The sequence below is a fragment of the Herpailurus yagouaroundi genome, unplaced genomic scaffold (genome assembly GCF_014898765.1).
Source record: "Herpailurus yagouaroundi ecotype Mexico unplaced genomic scaffold, PumYag 198, whole genome shotgun sequence".
Classification (NCBI taxonomy): domain Eukaryota; kingdom Metazoa; phylum Chordata; class Mammalia; order Carnivora; family Felidae; genus Herpailurus; species Herpailurus yagouaroundi.
This window is the reverse complement of record NW_024412429.1, coordinates 16702500-16717850: the sequence shown is the minus strand read 5'-3', so window position 1 is coordinate 16717850 and position 15351 is coordinate 16702500.

Sequence of the window (15351 nt, the reverse complement as noted above, 5' to 3'; positions counted from 1 at the left end):
AAAGTATTCTTTTAAAAAAAATTTTTTTTTAATGTTTATTTTTGAGAGAGAGACAGAGACAGAGCTTGAGTGGGGAAGGGGCAGAGAGAGAGGGAACACAGAATCCGAAGCAGGCTCCAGGCTCCAAGCTGTCAGCACAGAGCCCGACGCAGGGTTTGAACCCACGAACTGTGAGATCAGGACCTGAGCTGAAGTCGGACGCTTAACCGACTGAGCCACCCAGGCACTGCCTATAGTAAGGTAGTAAGTGCCTCATCAGTCATAATGCCTTCGGTTTGCTTTGTGAGTCCAAATTCAGGAAGCAAGAAGTAAAGATACAGAGAATCATTTTTCAAGCTTCTTATTCTGACATAGGCAATGTTGGTGGTAGGGACATTGTTAGTTAAAAGACAAGGAGAGAATAAAGAAGAACCTCGCCTCAAAGTGATGTTTGCAAGAAAACCTTCAAAAACGCTCTGTAATGAAATGATACGTATCCTAGTCACTGGTGCTATATACCAAAGAGTTTCTGGGGGAACTAGCTGGCTTTGACTTTGAGGTTATCAAAGACTAAGCTTAGTAGGCACTTCTCGTATGATTTTATTTGAGTTTCCCCTTCCCAGCTTTGTTGATACTTTCGCTAATGACTTAATTATTTATTTAGGCGTTTAAACCATTCTGTGCAAATACCTTATGCAATGCTTTTTTTTTCTCCCCCCCGCCAAAGTTTATTTGTTTTTTACTAAAGCCAAATAACACACTTCACATCTGGGAGCAGCCAACGAGTGGATTTGCTCTCCTTTGAAGACTCCTAATTCAGCTTCCCATGTTTGAATCGTGATTCTGGGCCCAGGGTCCCACAGATGAGACGATCGGTGTTTCTGTCCCTGAGGTCAAAGGCACTGTTTGGGGGAAGGGGCGAAGGAGGTCATCGGTGCTAGAGCTGAGTCTGGAGGGGCCCAAGAGAGTAGGCCAGGCGAAGAAGAGGGAGGGTGACGTCCCGGGCACGGGCGCAGGGGGACAGGGTCCAGAGAGGCAGGTAAAGGGGCATCTGGGGCGGTGGCAGGGGCGGGCGGCGGGGGGTGGCTACAGACAGCACAGTCCTGCCAGTGTGTGCGGGGCACTGTGAGGTTGGCGGGGGTCTGGGTAGCGCAGCCCGTGCCCAGCTAGGGTGAGGGGCTTTGCCCTGCTGGGTAACCAGCCCAGACAGTCACGGAGCCGTTTCGCAGGCAGCTGGAGACACAAGTCTGAAGGCTTTGCTTAAAGCTGGAGGTAAAGATTCAGGAGCCTCTGAAGACCTGTGCCTCCGTCATCTCCGTGGCAGCACGAGAGCACAGAAGCAAGAGTGGCGTCAGCGGGAGAAGAGGAAGCAGAGGGCCGTAAACAGCGATCCCCAAAAAGTGTGGTCAAGTAAGGAAGATGAGAGCAGGCAAGGGAGGTACAGGGTCCCAAGGGGATCCTTCTTTTTTTTTTAATTTTAATTTTTTTTAATGTTTGTTTATTTTTGAGAGAGAGAGAGAGCATGAATGGGGGAAGGGCAGGGAGAGAAGGCAGAGACACAGAATCCAAAGCAGGCTCCAGGCTCTGAGCTGTCAGCACAGAGCCTGACGTGGGGCTCAAACTCATAGACCGCGAGATTATGACTTGAGCTGAAGTCGGACGCTCAACCGACTGAGCCACCCAGGCACCCCGGGGGATGCTTTTTATTTTAAGCAGGGTTGAGATGCCATATACGCATCGGCTGAGAGAAAATGGCCGACGGAGAGAGAAAGTTGGACGTATGGGAGGGAATGACATATGGACAAGATGGACAGTGCTAATGATGAGGGGTCCCTGCTCCCTTCTGACCACCCTCCCCTCTGAGCCTGTAGGAAGACAGCAGAGAAGAGTGAAGGCAGAGGTGGGTTGTGAGTGCAAAGCTCCGAAAGCTGAGATTCCTGCTGGCCTCGTCTTCCTCAGCGTAGGAGAGTGAGGGATATCCGATGTCGTCTGACAGCAGGGGTATGAGCTAGAAGGTCTGAAGGGCTGCAGACAGGAGCTGTAGAAGGAACTGACCAAGGATAAAGGCAGGAACAGCTTACCCCAGCACACAGTCTGGCACATAGTAAGTGTTCAATTAACACTCAAGTTAAAAACAAGGTCAAAAGATGGTTGAAGAACATCAAAAGTTTGCCCAAGTGGGGTTGGCGACCATGGATTGATCACAGTATCGGAGATATAGTACTTACGCCAGGGAGACAGAAACTACCCCAGTGTGTGTCTTTTCCTGGGCAGTTGCAAAGTAAAGAATGGGAGGACGTGAAGGATGTCTGTCGGAGAGTAGTTGGGGGTGAACCCCGGCAGGATCTGACCCGCTAGGAGAACGAGGCGGTGTTCAGGGCTTTGAGGGGATGGAGGCAATAAGGATTGGGAAAGCAGGACTGTCGCTTTTTCTTACGTGCCCATAATAAATACCATAAATACAAGTGTCTTCATTTTTTAAAGGGCGATATTGCTATGTTGTTAATTTTAGGCTCTGTAAGATACAATGAGGGGTAGTCTAAACTTCCAATAAAACAAAATAGAAGTTCAGTGCGGTAGTGAGAGAAAACCATACCATGATGTCCCTGGGAATCGGTTACGGTGTCACATTTGACTCGGGTAAATAGATGTAGCCGGGAGAAATCTCAGTGTCCGGCACAATATGAAAAATCAGATCAGGTTGTCTCTCCCTCTGAGAATCAAGGAGCGTGCTGACTGCAGACTGATTGATGGCTAAGACACGCACTCACCGGTTCGAAAACGTGATGACCTACTACGTGCTGGTCAGTGTGTGGGGTGCCGCTTATGTGCAAAGTGCTGTGAGTGGACAGAAAGCACGGGAGAGACTGCCTGACCGTCAGACTGGTTCTTCACATGATTAAGGAGAATGGGTCGAGTAACCTGTATGCCTTTTAAAAGAAAGCGTGCAATCAAGCGGCCACATGAGTGTCGGAGCATAATAAGTATGAAAATGTTTCGTACTGTAGGGAAAATGTGTAGCCCAGGGAAGTCTAGGAAAGCTTGACGGCTTTGGAGAAATTTTAAACAGTAGTTGGAGAGAAAAAATATTGGCAGCTCAAAAGGCACATAGTATGCCCTCAGTACGTTATCTATTGCCCCATTCACTTCTATAATTGGACCACGTTCAAGGCTAATTTGAAAACTGAGTCCTGAAACTTAGCTTTGGGAGTAAGCATTTAAAAAATAATAATAAAGTGAATAGAAATAAACATTTAAAATATTTTAACTGAAAGGGTAAATCAGTTTTTCCATTACTAGATCGAATGATTTAAATTCAGACATATGGAAAAATTTAACTTTCACCTCCAGATTCTAAGCCTAATTCAGGGAGAAAACCCATGAAAGTGATAAAACAATTGAACGATAAATCTTTATGTTGTGAAGAACGCAGTGAATGCTTGGAGGTACATCATCATTTCCGTGCTTCTGGATTATTACAAACACCAACATCTTTTCCAGAGAGTTACAAGGCTGTGATTTGTCACTGACTTCGGGGCAAGGGTGCGTAGGAATTTATGGGATGTTATCCTTCCAAGAAGAATTAGGGGAATTTTTTTTTTCACTTGAAGATACTTTAAACAACCCAGGTTTTAAAGTAGTCGAGTGACTCCTCCCCTGGAAAAACAATTAATTCTCAATCCTGTTCAACTTGAATATTCAATCGAACTGTCGCTGGAAATGGAAAGAAATGAAAATGCGGACAGATACGGTCCTTACCCATGAAGGGCTTATGACAGAATACTTTGAATTTCACGCAAACGTTTTCCATTATTTCATTAAGTCGCCTCCAGTACATTTCAATTTGTTTCCTGGAGTGTGAGTAAATTGCGCTCTTACTACTTAAAAAAAAAATTTTTGTTGTTGTTTGGGGAGTCATGGAAACTTAATGACACTGCAAACTTCACTTTCAATACATGACATTGAAATGTTTGGAATGCCCTGAAATAATTGAATGAGCCTTTTAGGAGTCTTGTAATTAAAATAAGAAATATGAAAGTCATTGGTGGGTATTGTACAGGAATCATGATTCTGTTGTTTTTTTCTTTTGGAACTTGTGGATTAACTATACATAATTTGTAGTTCACAAGAATTGGGAAGAGTGTCCGTTCAGGTCTGATTACGTCCTTTTGAATGTTTCTAATATCACTTGTCTTCACTTATGACCAACATCTCAACTTATCTGGAGCTCTGTATTTTTTATGTTCTTTTCGTGGGTTCAAACATGTTACCGACGAGTTATGGATATGGTATTTCTGGATTTTCTCAGTTTCTGCACTCTGGATTCTTAAGATATGGAGTTGATTTAACAGCCTCAAGGAGCCTACATAAACCTGGCCATATTAAGTATTTATGTCGATTGTAAGCTTTATCCTGATTTCAGGTATGTTTTTCTTTTTTTCTTTTTTTTTTTTTTAATGTTAAGTGAATCTTAAAACCAGGAAACTTGATAGGTGTCCACTGATTTGGCACTAAGTTGTGACATACAGTTCCATGCACAGACACGCATAATGGATTTTGATTATTGCTTGGTAGTTAGTGACTTACAGAAGGCAGGATGATGGGCTTTTTCCATTTTAAGTTTAAAATAATATATCTTTTAGGTGTTAACAGAGGGCATTCTTACGTTGAAGGGAATGAAACAATCACTATCTTTCGGGGTTGTGTTATCCTTTGTAGATAAGTTAATAGCTTCCTGTGCAAATAATTGCTTCAACCTATCTAGGATTTAGGTTCTCTTTAAAGACAAAAAAAAAAAAAAAAAAAAATCTATAGATATGAATCCCTCTTCAGAGTCATTAGACAAACTTCAAAGTGTTAATGCTCATGAAAAGATGTCCTATTTTGAATTTTTTATATGAGTAACGATTTTGGCATAAAACGGATCGTGGTGTATCATTCAGGCTTTTTTTTTTTTTTTTTTTTTTGAAGTCGTATAACGTATGACATCCATAAATAGTCACACTTAGAGAGAGAGCAGTGTGTCTTTTGAGCAGCTCTTAGGTGGAGGGACCCGGCCACTCGGGCCACCCCGCAGCAGCTGCAATGGCAGGGTGGCTTCTGGTGGCTTGTTGCATGATTAACTCGGCTCCCTCGGTCCCTTTTTGTGGCTCACTGGGGACTTCCTCCTCCTGTCCTTTCCTGTGACCATCCATTCTTTACGAGACCGCAGACACTGCTTCTGGACAAGGGAACAGATCTTCCCATCGTCGGTTTTGTTGATACTGTTGCTTTCAGGTCAGAGTTTGGATAAAAATCCCTGGTCTCCTCATTTTTACGTGGCTCCCCGTGTTTGGAGCCTTAGACTTTGCTCATTTCGAAACATTCTCTTTGTTAGAAGTTAGATGCCTCATGAATAAAACTCGACTTATTCTACTCTAAGTGGATGCATTGTTTTAAAAACCTACATCGGGGGCGCCTGGGTGGCTCAGTCGATTAAGCGTCCGACTTCGGCTCAGGTCATGATCTCGCGGTCCGTGAGTTCGCGCCCCGCATCGGGCTCTGGGCTGACGGCTCAGAGCCTGGAGCCTGCTTCAGACTCTGTGTCTCCCTCTCTCTCTGACCCTCCCCCATTCATGCTCTGTCTCTCTCTGCCTCAAAAATAAACATTAAAAAAAATTTTTTTTAAAAAACCTTTAAAAAAATAAAAAATAAATAAAAACCTACATTGTTCGGAAGGGGTCAAAATCAAACATAAAAACCTCATTTTCGAGTACAGTTGTTCTTTTCTAAAGCCTCTGTTGGCCCTTTGCTCTGCAGAATGGGGATACTAGCATCTTTCACTCACCTCTCCACCGTGACTGTGGTGACAGACTAGTCCTGGCTTATCCAGGGTTTTGCCATCGTTAGCACTGAAAGCCCCATGCCCGGATCCCCTCAGACTTAGGAGGGTCGGCCCTTACCTACAACCTCCCGGTGTGTTAGACTCTAATTTTTACAGTATCACAGTTTAATACTTTTGCTCTGCTCGCTGTTATAGCATAACTATGAATGTTTCTTTTGTCTGTGGTTCGTTCCTAGCAATTGAAAGCCAATATGCAAATATTATTCACCGTGGAGCCAAGTAATAGACTCAGATCTGCAGAGAATGTAATTCCATTCTGGATCACTGAATGTTGCTGCTCGAAGGAGATTTTTCCAACAGCTTCGTTTATAGACACTCCTCTACTTTGGGGTCGTGTTCAGCTCCTAACTATTTTTTCAAGCCATGTCATTCTCTTCCTTAGATTTCCATTTTCATTTGGTAGACTGTTCCCTTGGGATAGCTTTTTATATATAGTGCGCGTGGATGGTCAGCTCCGTTACTGCATGTTCGAAAATGCCTGATTTCGCCTCCACATTTGATTGATACTTTCAGTCTAGATTCAAAACGATAGTTCTTCCGCTTCGAGGGCATTGCCGCTTTGATACTTACAATCTAGTGTAGCCAATAAGTCTGGTGCTGGGCTGTTTTTTATAACGTTGATTGTGTATGTGTCTGTTTATTTACCTCTTCGAAGCTTTGGGGAATCTTTATCCATAGTTCTGATGCTTCGCCAACGATCTTTTTTATCATGAATCTTTTTTTTTTTTTTTTGACCTTTATGATTTGACATCTGCTCAGGCTCAGGATATTTTCTCCCCACTGATACTTAGGCAGTCTTCACAGAGAACTCCAATACATGGATTTTGGACTTCTTGGAATCAGTTCTCCATGTCTCTCCTATTTTCCTTCTCTTTGTTTTTGCTACATGTTCTGGAAATTCAAATTTTGCAGGCTACTGAATGAGTCTTTAGCCATGTAAGTTCTGTTATTTAGTCCATTGAGTTTTCTGTTTTGACACTTACTTATTTAATAATCTGAGAACTTTCCCATTATTGTTCTTTTTTCCATGAAAGGAATGTGAATAACGATGAGTATTATTCCAGCCCTTAAGAAAGTTTTGTTCTTGGGGCGCCTGGGTGGCGCAGTCGGTTAAGCGTCCGACTTCAGCCAGGTCACGATCTCGCGCTCCGTGAGTTCGAGCCCCGCGCCGGGCTCCGGGCTGATGGCTCGGAGCCTGGAGCCTGTTTCCGATTCTGTGTCTCCCTCTCTCTCTGCCCCTCCCCCGTTCATGCTCTGTCTCTCTCTGTCCCAAAAATAAATAAACGTTGAAAAAAAAAGAAAGTTTTGTTCTTGACAGTGATAAACTTGACAGGTGATCTTCTGGGATTGCTTAGAATTTTTCTTTTCCAGGGTTAAACCCTTCCTTAATTTGTTAATTTTTAGACGGAATGTATTACTGTTTTCGACCCAAACCCTAGCTTCAGCTGAGTTTTGGGGAACACTTTAGGCTTTCCTACTCTCCAGTGCTCTCCCATTGCTTCTGAATGTCTTTCCGTCCATTTCCCGTCTCTTTCCTAGAACTCATTCTGATTGCCCCGTCCTCCACTCCATTTACGTAAAAGGTTCTGGGGCCCCACCAGCCACAAGCACCCCCCCTTTCTCTTGACCCTTGCTTGAACCTTTCTTATTATTGTCCCTCCCTCAATCTTGATGAAGGCAAATAAGGGTGTCAAGAGGACAAGAAAATTCCCAGGCACGGGGTGGGGGGAGGCTGAGGAGTTCTAGTGACTGTGACCGGGTACCTCTTGGGTAAAAATAGCGACTCAGTGGTTAGGGGCTTACATTTCTACCTCTTACCTAGACACTTAATTGAGTTGAAACAATTTTTCAAATTATTTTATGTTGCAAAATTCTTCTAGGTGACAATTAGTCCATAGATGACCAAAACAGAAACTATTAACTATTCTCTTTATATAGCTGAGAATAGAATAATATAATCTGGATGCATTCCTGAAATTTCTCTGTGGTTTGGCTTCAGTAAATTACTACTTTACATCCAGCTTTTAAAATATATTTAGATTTAAGTTTAAAGAGTGAGAACCACTTGTGTAAACATCATTGAATACCATTCTTTTAATGAATCGGGTAATGCTATTTATATACTTTCTTCACTTCCTCTGGAAAGCCCATTTCTTGTAGGGAGGCTTTAACTTACATTGTACTCACCTTGAAAAGTGAAAGGAATTCACTTTAGTATATTTTAACTAAGCCACAAATTCTCGCTGTTGCTACTGAGAAGTGCTTGGCCCAAATCTGTGAGTATGATGTTTTTAAATGGGACTATGTATCTTAAAAGAGCAAATGACAATACATATATCCCTAAAGTAGTGAATAGGTATGTTTAGGGGATGAAGAACACTTATTTTTGCTTGAATAGTGAAAATCCTCTCTCTCTCTCTCTCTCTCTCTCTCTCTCTCTCTCTCTCGGAAAACTATTTTGCAATTCGTGTTTCAGGGAAGCGATGAGTGAGGCAGAACTGATGACAAAGCGCTTCCTGGGCTGGACTGAGGAGTCCGGATTCACCCAGATAGCAATGGGGGGACCTTTGGAAGGACTGAAGCCAAGAAGTCACAAGATCGTGTTGGTTGTATAGATGACAGGATGGAAGTAGGATTAGAGGCAGACCAGAGGGGAGGTTGTGGTGTAATCCATGTCAGAAAGTAATGAAGCCATGCGCCAGGACCGTAAAAATGGTTTCTATACAATTCTAAAATGTTATCGTGTTAATTGTGCAGCCATCAGACCATTTACTGGTTATTCTATAAAGAGCCCTTTTGGAGCTAGAAGGGGCCTTGGAGATCTTTATACAACCCTGTCGTGTTACAAATGGCAGAAACCGAAGAGCTAAAGAAATGAGTGATTCCTCCAAGCCCAGCAGGTCGTTGGGCACAGCAGAGCTTGGGCACAGAGGCAGGTCTCCTGATGCCAAAGTCAAGGCTTTTTCTGTGATGCTACCTACCCTTCCTACCTGCTCTCTGCTGCGCGCATGCCCGGGCCAGTGCCCCACCTAAGGTTCCGTCACCTGGTGGTTGATGACACGGTTTGATCCTGACAGGCTTCATCAGCTCATGCCCGACTCTTCCAAATGACTTATCCAGTGTTCCCCACTCTTCCCAAATAGACATTCTCGCTCACCACATCCAGAAGATGATCTCATCGTTGAGTTCCAAGAAAAAAATAGAAATCACCTAAGAATATGCTGGCCACTGCCTGCCCTCAAACCTAATAACTGTCACATGCCTGCCCTTTGTGATAACGGCCAAAGTATCCCAACCTTATTTAACACTGGCTTCTGAGCCCTAGGTCCCAGTTCCTCCTGTCTTTTCAGGGAACTTTTGATGATTTCCCCAATGCTGTATTTTCAACCCCTTCTCCTCTAAAAGATCTGTCCTGTCAACATCTATAGATCATCTGCACTCTCCCACTTAAAACTCTGCTTATAATACCTACTCAGTGAGCATATTTGATTCAGTTACTCAGTTAATAAGTACTTGCAGGCCAGTACCACGTGGTAGGCGTTGGGCATGCTGTTGTGCTCAAAGGAAATGGGGTCTTATGTGGTCTACTGGGGGAAGTAGATGCTGCACAAGTATCTGTAGTTGCTGAACGTTCAGATGGGTAAGTGCAATTCTAACTAACCTATGGCAGTAGATACTATGTTTCAGTTTCTTCGTTGGCACCAGTATTTCAGCTTCATAGTGAGAATTGTGGCCATGTGTTCTCTCTAGCGTATCTGTTAGAGCCCTGCCCTTTGTTATGGGTTTAATAGCACATGGCCCAATGCCCATGCTATTATAGGCCTTGGTAACTTTTATATACCCAAGTAGCTGTGCTAAAAATGCATATAAGCAGAATCTGAAGAAATGTTTATCTGCTCATGGTGTGAAGTTCAGACTCTCTGAAATATTTTTGAAATGGCATTCACTTTAAGTTTGAATCTTTTTTTAAATCGGCAAAATAACTGTGTAAGCACACGCTGCATATGCTAATGGCATAATTAATAAAAAGAAAAGTAGTTTTCTCAAGTACAGGTTTAAAATGACAAGGTTTCTATGCATATGTCAATTATCACCCTTCTGTTTTCCTCATGGGCTACTAATTCAGTTTTAGCATTTCCCCTCTTTTTAGAAGTAAAAACAGACCGCATTTGCAAAACCAAAGATTTCCAGGAAGTCCTAGCTGCTGTAATGGCAAGGAACATACAGATGAATAAATCACTGTTTGGTAGAGACTGTAAAATGTTTTATTGGAAGCCTGCCCTCCATATTCATGTTTCCTTTTCTTTTTAACCCCCAAACCTGAAAGCTCATCGAAATATCCTCAAGATGGATGTTAAATAAAAACTCTGTGATATATTTGGTAGTTCATTTTTTAAAAACTGAAGTCAAAGCCTGTTTTTCTTGACTGATGTGGAAAGGTTAAAAAAAAAGGGGGGGCCTTCAGTGAAAGGAAATTACCTTTCTAAATATAACGTTCAAAAATGATGTAACAGTTTTTTCCATATATTGCCTGAATAAAAGTAGTGTTTTTACAGAAGCCTGGTTTAAAAAAAAAAAGAAATCAGTATTCCACCATTAAATAGACAGGCAGCCACCGATTCGGATTTCTAAAGCTACCTCCCCAAATATTAAATAACTAGCATAAGAAGCATGATGTCTTCTGTTTCCTTACACTAAAATTGATTTTACTTCTAAACCATTCCAACTTTAAAAACCACAGCCATCTGAATTCTGTTCATTTTAGGGAATGTCCCTATGTTACTTACCATTGCTCATTTTCACTGCTTGCTAACACATCTGAATCGCTCTGTACAGTTATTGATCTAGGTTGGTAGAATCTCTAGGAGGTATTGCTTATAAAATTTTTCTGCTTCGAAATGTTCGTCCATTTCTGTGACTTCCTCCATTTTATTAAGTACAGGATCTGCCACCAAATCTTACTAACTTTCATAGTCACCTTCCTGCTTCTCACTTGTGTCTGTACTTGAAGATCTTTGGAAAGTTCTGCCTCACCTATAATATTCCTCCACTGATACGTTACCAAGCCCCACGTTTGAGTATTAAAACTGTATTCTTTTTATGTTTTCAGGAGCACACTGTGTAACCGCAGGTGCCTCTGGGCCTTGCTGTTCACTAAATCTGTGACCCCCGCCCCATCCCACTAGCTGGAAGGTCTGTGAGCAGTAAGGACTGTATCTGTCCTACTTACTATTGGATCGTCAGCACCTGTGCAGGGTACATGGTGGATGCTTTGCTATTGGATGCCTTCTAGGCATTTTACGAGTAGTGTGGGTTGCTTGGGTGATAAGAAAGGGAGTTAGGAATGTGGCTTTAGCTGCACTCTGGCACTTGTAATATAGCTACCATCCAATCTGTTCACTAGTATTTACCCCTTCGATGCCTGCTGTCTTCGGCAAAGCCTCAGTATTTTTCTTTGTAATCCCAGTGCCTTTAACAGCACTTGAATGAAGGTCACTCACTCAAGAACCATTCACTACTTCACATTTTTGCCCAGGGTCACCTCCAGCCTTGAAAAATGAAAGAAAATGATGTTGAAATCCCCAGTTCTGTTTGGCCAGCTTCCCTTATTAAGAAGCCCACTTTGCCGTAAGAATGAAAGAAAGAGGGGCGCCTGGGTGGCGCAGTTGGTTAAGCGTCCGACTTCAGCCAGGTCACGATCTCGCGGTCCGGGAGTTCGAGCCCCGCGTCGGGCTCTGGGCTGATGGCTCAGAGCCTGGAGCCTGTTTCCGATTCTGTGTCTCCCTCTCTCTGCCCCTCCCCCGTTCATGCTCTGTCTCTCTCTGTCCCAAAAATAAATAAACGTTGAAAAAAAAAATTAAAAAAAAAAAAAAGAATGAAAGAAAGAGAGAGACGTAGAGGACAATACAAGGAAGGGGACACCTGCTAGAACCCCTGATTTCTGATGATTAGAATTAACAATCCTTTGTCAGGTAATTATGCCAACTGCTAGTCTCTTAAAAAACAAAACAAAACAAAACAGGAAATGGCAAAATCTAAGATCTGGGCCATCCAGATGTGCTTTGCAGTTTTTTGTTGTCTGTCTGTTTTTGGTTGCTTTTTTTAAAAATTCACAGCCAACTGACCATGAAATACAGCTCAGATTTGACAAGTTTCCAGTATTGTCCTAACATGTCTCAATAATGTATAAGAACTTGAATCATTTCCATCTAGTGTTTGTGTGTGATCCTGGGAACCCCAGGAATTAATACAGACCAAAAACTGAACTTGTCTTTCAAAAGCTCAACTCACTTCTGCATTTTATCTGTATGCAGCCTGCAGTGCCTGATGAGATATGCAAAGCTGATACATAACATCAGGGGTGAGTGAGTAGAGCCTTCGTTTTGACAAATTTTCCCTTATATCTGTTGAAATGCCACTGAAAGCCATTCAACTTATTCCGATTGCTTGACGTGTGTAGTTTTTCCAAGAATACATCCATTCTGTGAAAAGAGAACATTCTCCTGGAGACCCCGTCCTTCACCCACTTTATAACCCCGCTCCTGGCGCAGGTCAGGTGTTGATTACACACTTTCATCCAGTTGTAGGTAAGAGTAGTATGTTGACTGGTTAGGAAACCAATGAATGTTAGCCATTGAAAGATTTGTACCCCTGTCTGTACTGTCCACTTCCAAAATTCTAGGGTTTGGGTTTTTTTAAAGCGGCTGAGACCCACTGGATTTCTTTTGAAAAAAAGAAATGACCAAGTAGAGATACCGAATTAGAAATAAAAATGGACTTGAGTTTGCAAGGAAAGCTGTACGGTATCTGTCTTTGGACGTCTCTTTGAGAATAAAAATGTGATATCTGTACATAATAGAGCCTAAATACTTGTTGAATGAATAAATAAAAGTCGGAGGCTTTTTAACAATTAATTGCATGAATGAAAAATGCATGTAAATGTTTAACATTCTTATTCTGAACTGTTTGATTATTTTAACTCGCCCCACTCCCTTCCCACCTTGGTCAACCAGTTTCTATTGTGAATTCCATTAGTGGGTTTTCTTATGTCGGAGCAATTATGTGTGCGTATAGCATCTCAGAACCAAAGCTTGGCTCCATGAAAGAACAAATACAATAAGTGTACTTTTCTGTATGTTTTCAGATATAATTTTTAAAAGTATAGTAAGAAAAATAGGTTCCTAGAAATGTATCTAACGAGAGATCTGTGAGACCTTTATGTAAAAAATGGAAGAACTTTATAACTTTATCGAAAGATACATCTGAAAGATCTAGACAAATAGGGGTTGGTAAAAGATGTCAATTCTTCCAAATACAGGTCCAGTACAATCCCAATCAAAATCCAGCATGTTTTTATGGAACTTGGGTTGATTCTAAAATTTCTATAGAAGAAAGATCCAGAAGTAGCCAAAAGAATGCTGAAGAAAAAAACAGGTAGAAGGATTTAGAGATGTTATTTATATTGTTAGAAAGCCACAGTATTTTAGGCATTATGATTTTGGCAATACAAGTAAGCAACTAGACCAGCAAAGCAGTAGTTCTGAAATAAGCCCTTGTTTATATAGAAACCTGATATGTGACAGAGCCGAACTGCAAATTAGTGGAAAGAATAAATTAATAAATGATACTGGCATAATAGGTTTTCCTTATGGGAGAAAAATGAAAAATAGATCCCTGCCTTACAGCGTGCATAGTCATTTCAAATGGATCAAGGGCTTAAATGTGAAATCCAAATTTTAAGTTTTTTTAAAACATAATATAGAATATCTTCATGCCCTTGGGGTAGGGAAACAAGACACAAAAATCATTACACCATAATGAGATCTATATTAGAGCATCATATTTAAGAACTTCTGCCTGTCAAGAGAGAGACTGAAAATAAATCATAATACAAAATAGACATAAGGATTATATATGGGGAATATATGAAAAGCTCCAACAAATTCGTAAGAATATAATTCTATACATAATTCTATAATTCTCTAGTAAAATGGGCAAAATGCATGCATAAGTTTTTCATAGGGAAGGGAACGAGAATGGCCAACATGCATATGAAAATATGCTTAGCCTCATTAGTAATTAGGAAAATACCAATTTAAACCACGAAAAGTACCATTTCCTACCCAGAATAGCTATAATTAAAATACAGTATCCGGTGTCGGCCATAATATGGAGCAAAGTGAATTCTCACATACTGTGGGTAGAGTGTAAATGGGTACAGTTACTCCGGAAAAAAAAAAAAAAATGTTCATGTGCATGATGAAATCCCAGCAGTTCCAGTTCAGCTGAATCCAAGGCGAAACATGACATAAGGGCCACGGTACAACATTGCTTGTAATAGAGGGGAAGTGGAAACAGTCTAGAACTCCAACAGAAAAGCTTATGCATATACCGCAAAGTATCCAATGAAACGCTGTCCGTCTGCGCAAACAATTACACTGCGTAGTTAGCAAAAGAACGTAGAGGAATCTCACAAACATAACATTGAATGGGAAAAGGCACAGATGGCTGAAGTACCTCTGGCCCCTAAACCCTGTCTCACCTGTGGCTGGTAGGAACAGTAAAGAGTCTGTTTTGCTAGTAAGTTTAATAAAATATGCCAGATGAGGTTTCATTGGCCCTAGGGGTTCTGCTCGGACCATGTGCCTGTTCGCGAACCAACCACAGTCATCGGGGCTGAAACGTGATGAACAGCTTTGCCTAGTTAATGTCGTTCAGGGCCCAGGAGCTGGGAGGATGGCAAAGGAGATGAAAATGTCCAGATCCAGATCCAGGATCTCCTTTGGATTTACATGATCTAACAGCGCATCCCTCAAAAATACTCACTTTGTTTTTGTCCATTTGACCATCTGTGTTACTGATCTAAATACTCTCTAGGGAGAGGGAGTGGTGGGGGGGAACAAGGGAAGACTTTCTCGATACTACTGGGAGGAACTTTGGAAGATTTGCCCTTTGTTGGCATTATCACTATTAACTACATTACGGTCTACACTGGTCTGCAGCCCTGTGGTTTCTGGTAGCCCCTTATATGTATTTTCACCCTTTGTTTCTTCTGTGAAGTTCATGTGTTGCACCCAAGAAATGAAGATAAGAAATTTTGTGCTTATGATCAGATCTCAGGGGCTCCTGTATTTCAAATAGTTGACATTGTAGGGAAAATGTTTATGCTTTGGGTCTTTGTAGAGTCATCATCATAAGTACCAGTGTTTTATCAGACAGGACTTTAAATGGTTCCTTGTTGAAGCCATGCTTACTCAGACCATTAAAAGCCACTTTTGCTAGTCACTGGGTATTACGGTTCTGCAAAGCTAACAGGCCTTTTATTGTGTCCCACATATAAAGAGCAATTTTTGTTAATGTTCATTCTGTCTAACTAGAATTGATTATGTTGTGATCAGGGCATTTAGCGTTTAGTCTGCACACTGTGTTTAAAATTAAACTTACTTTAGACACTGTAGTCAAAAGGACATGGTGACATATTTTGGACT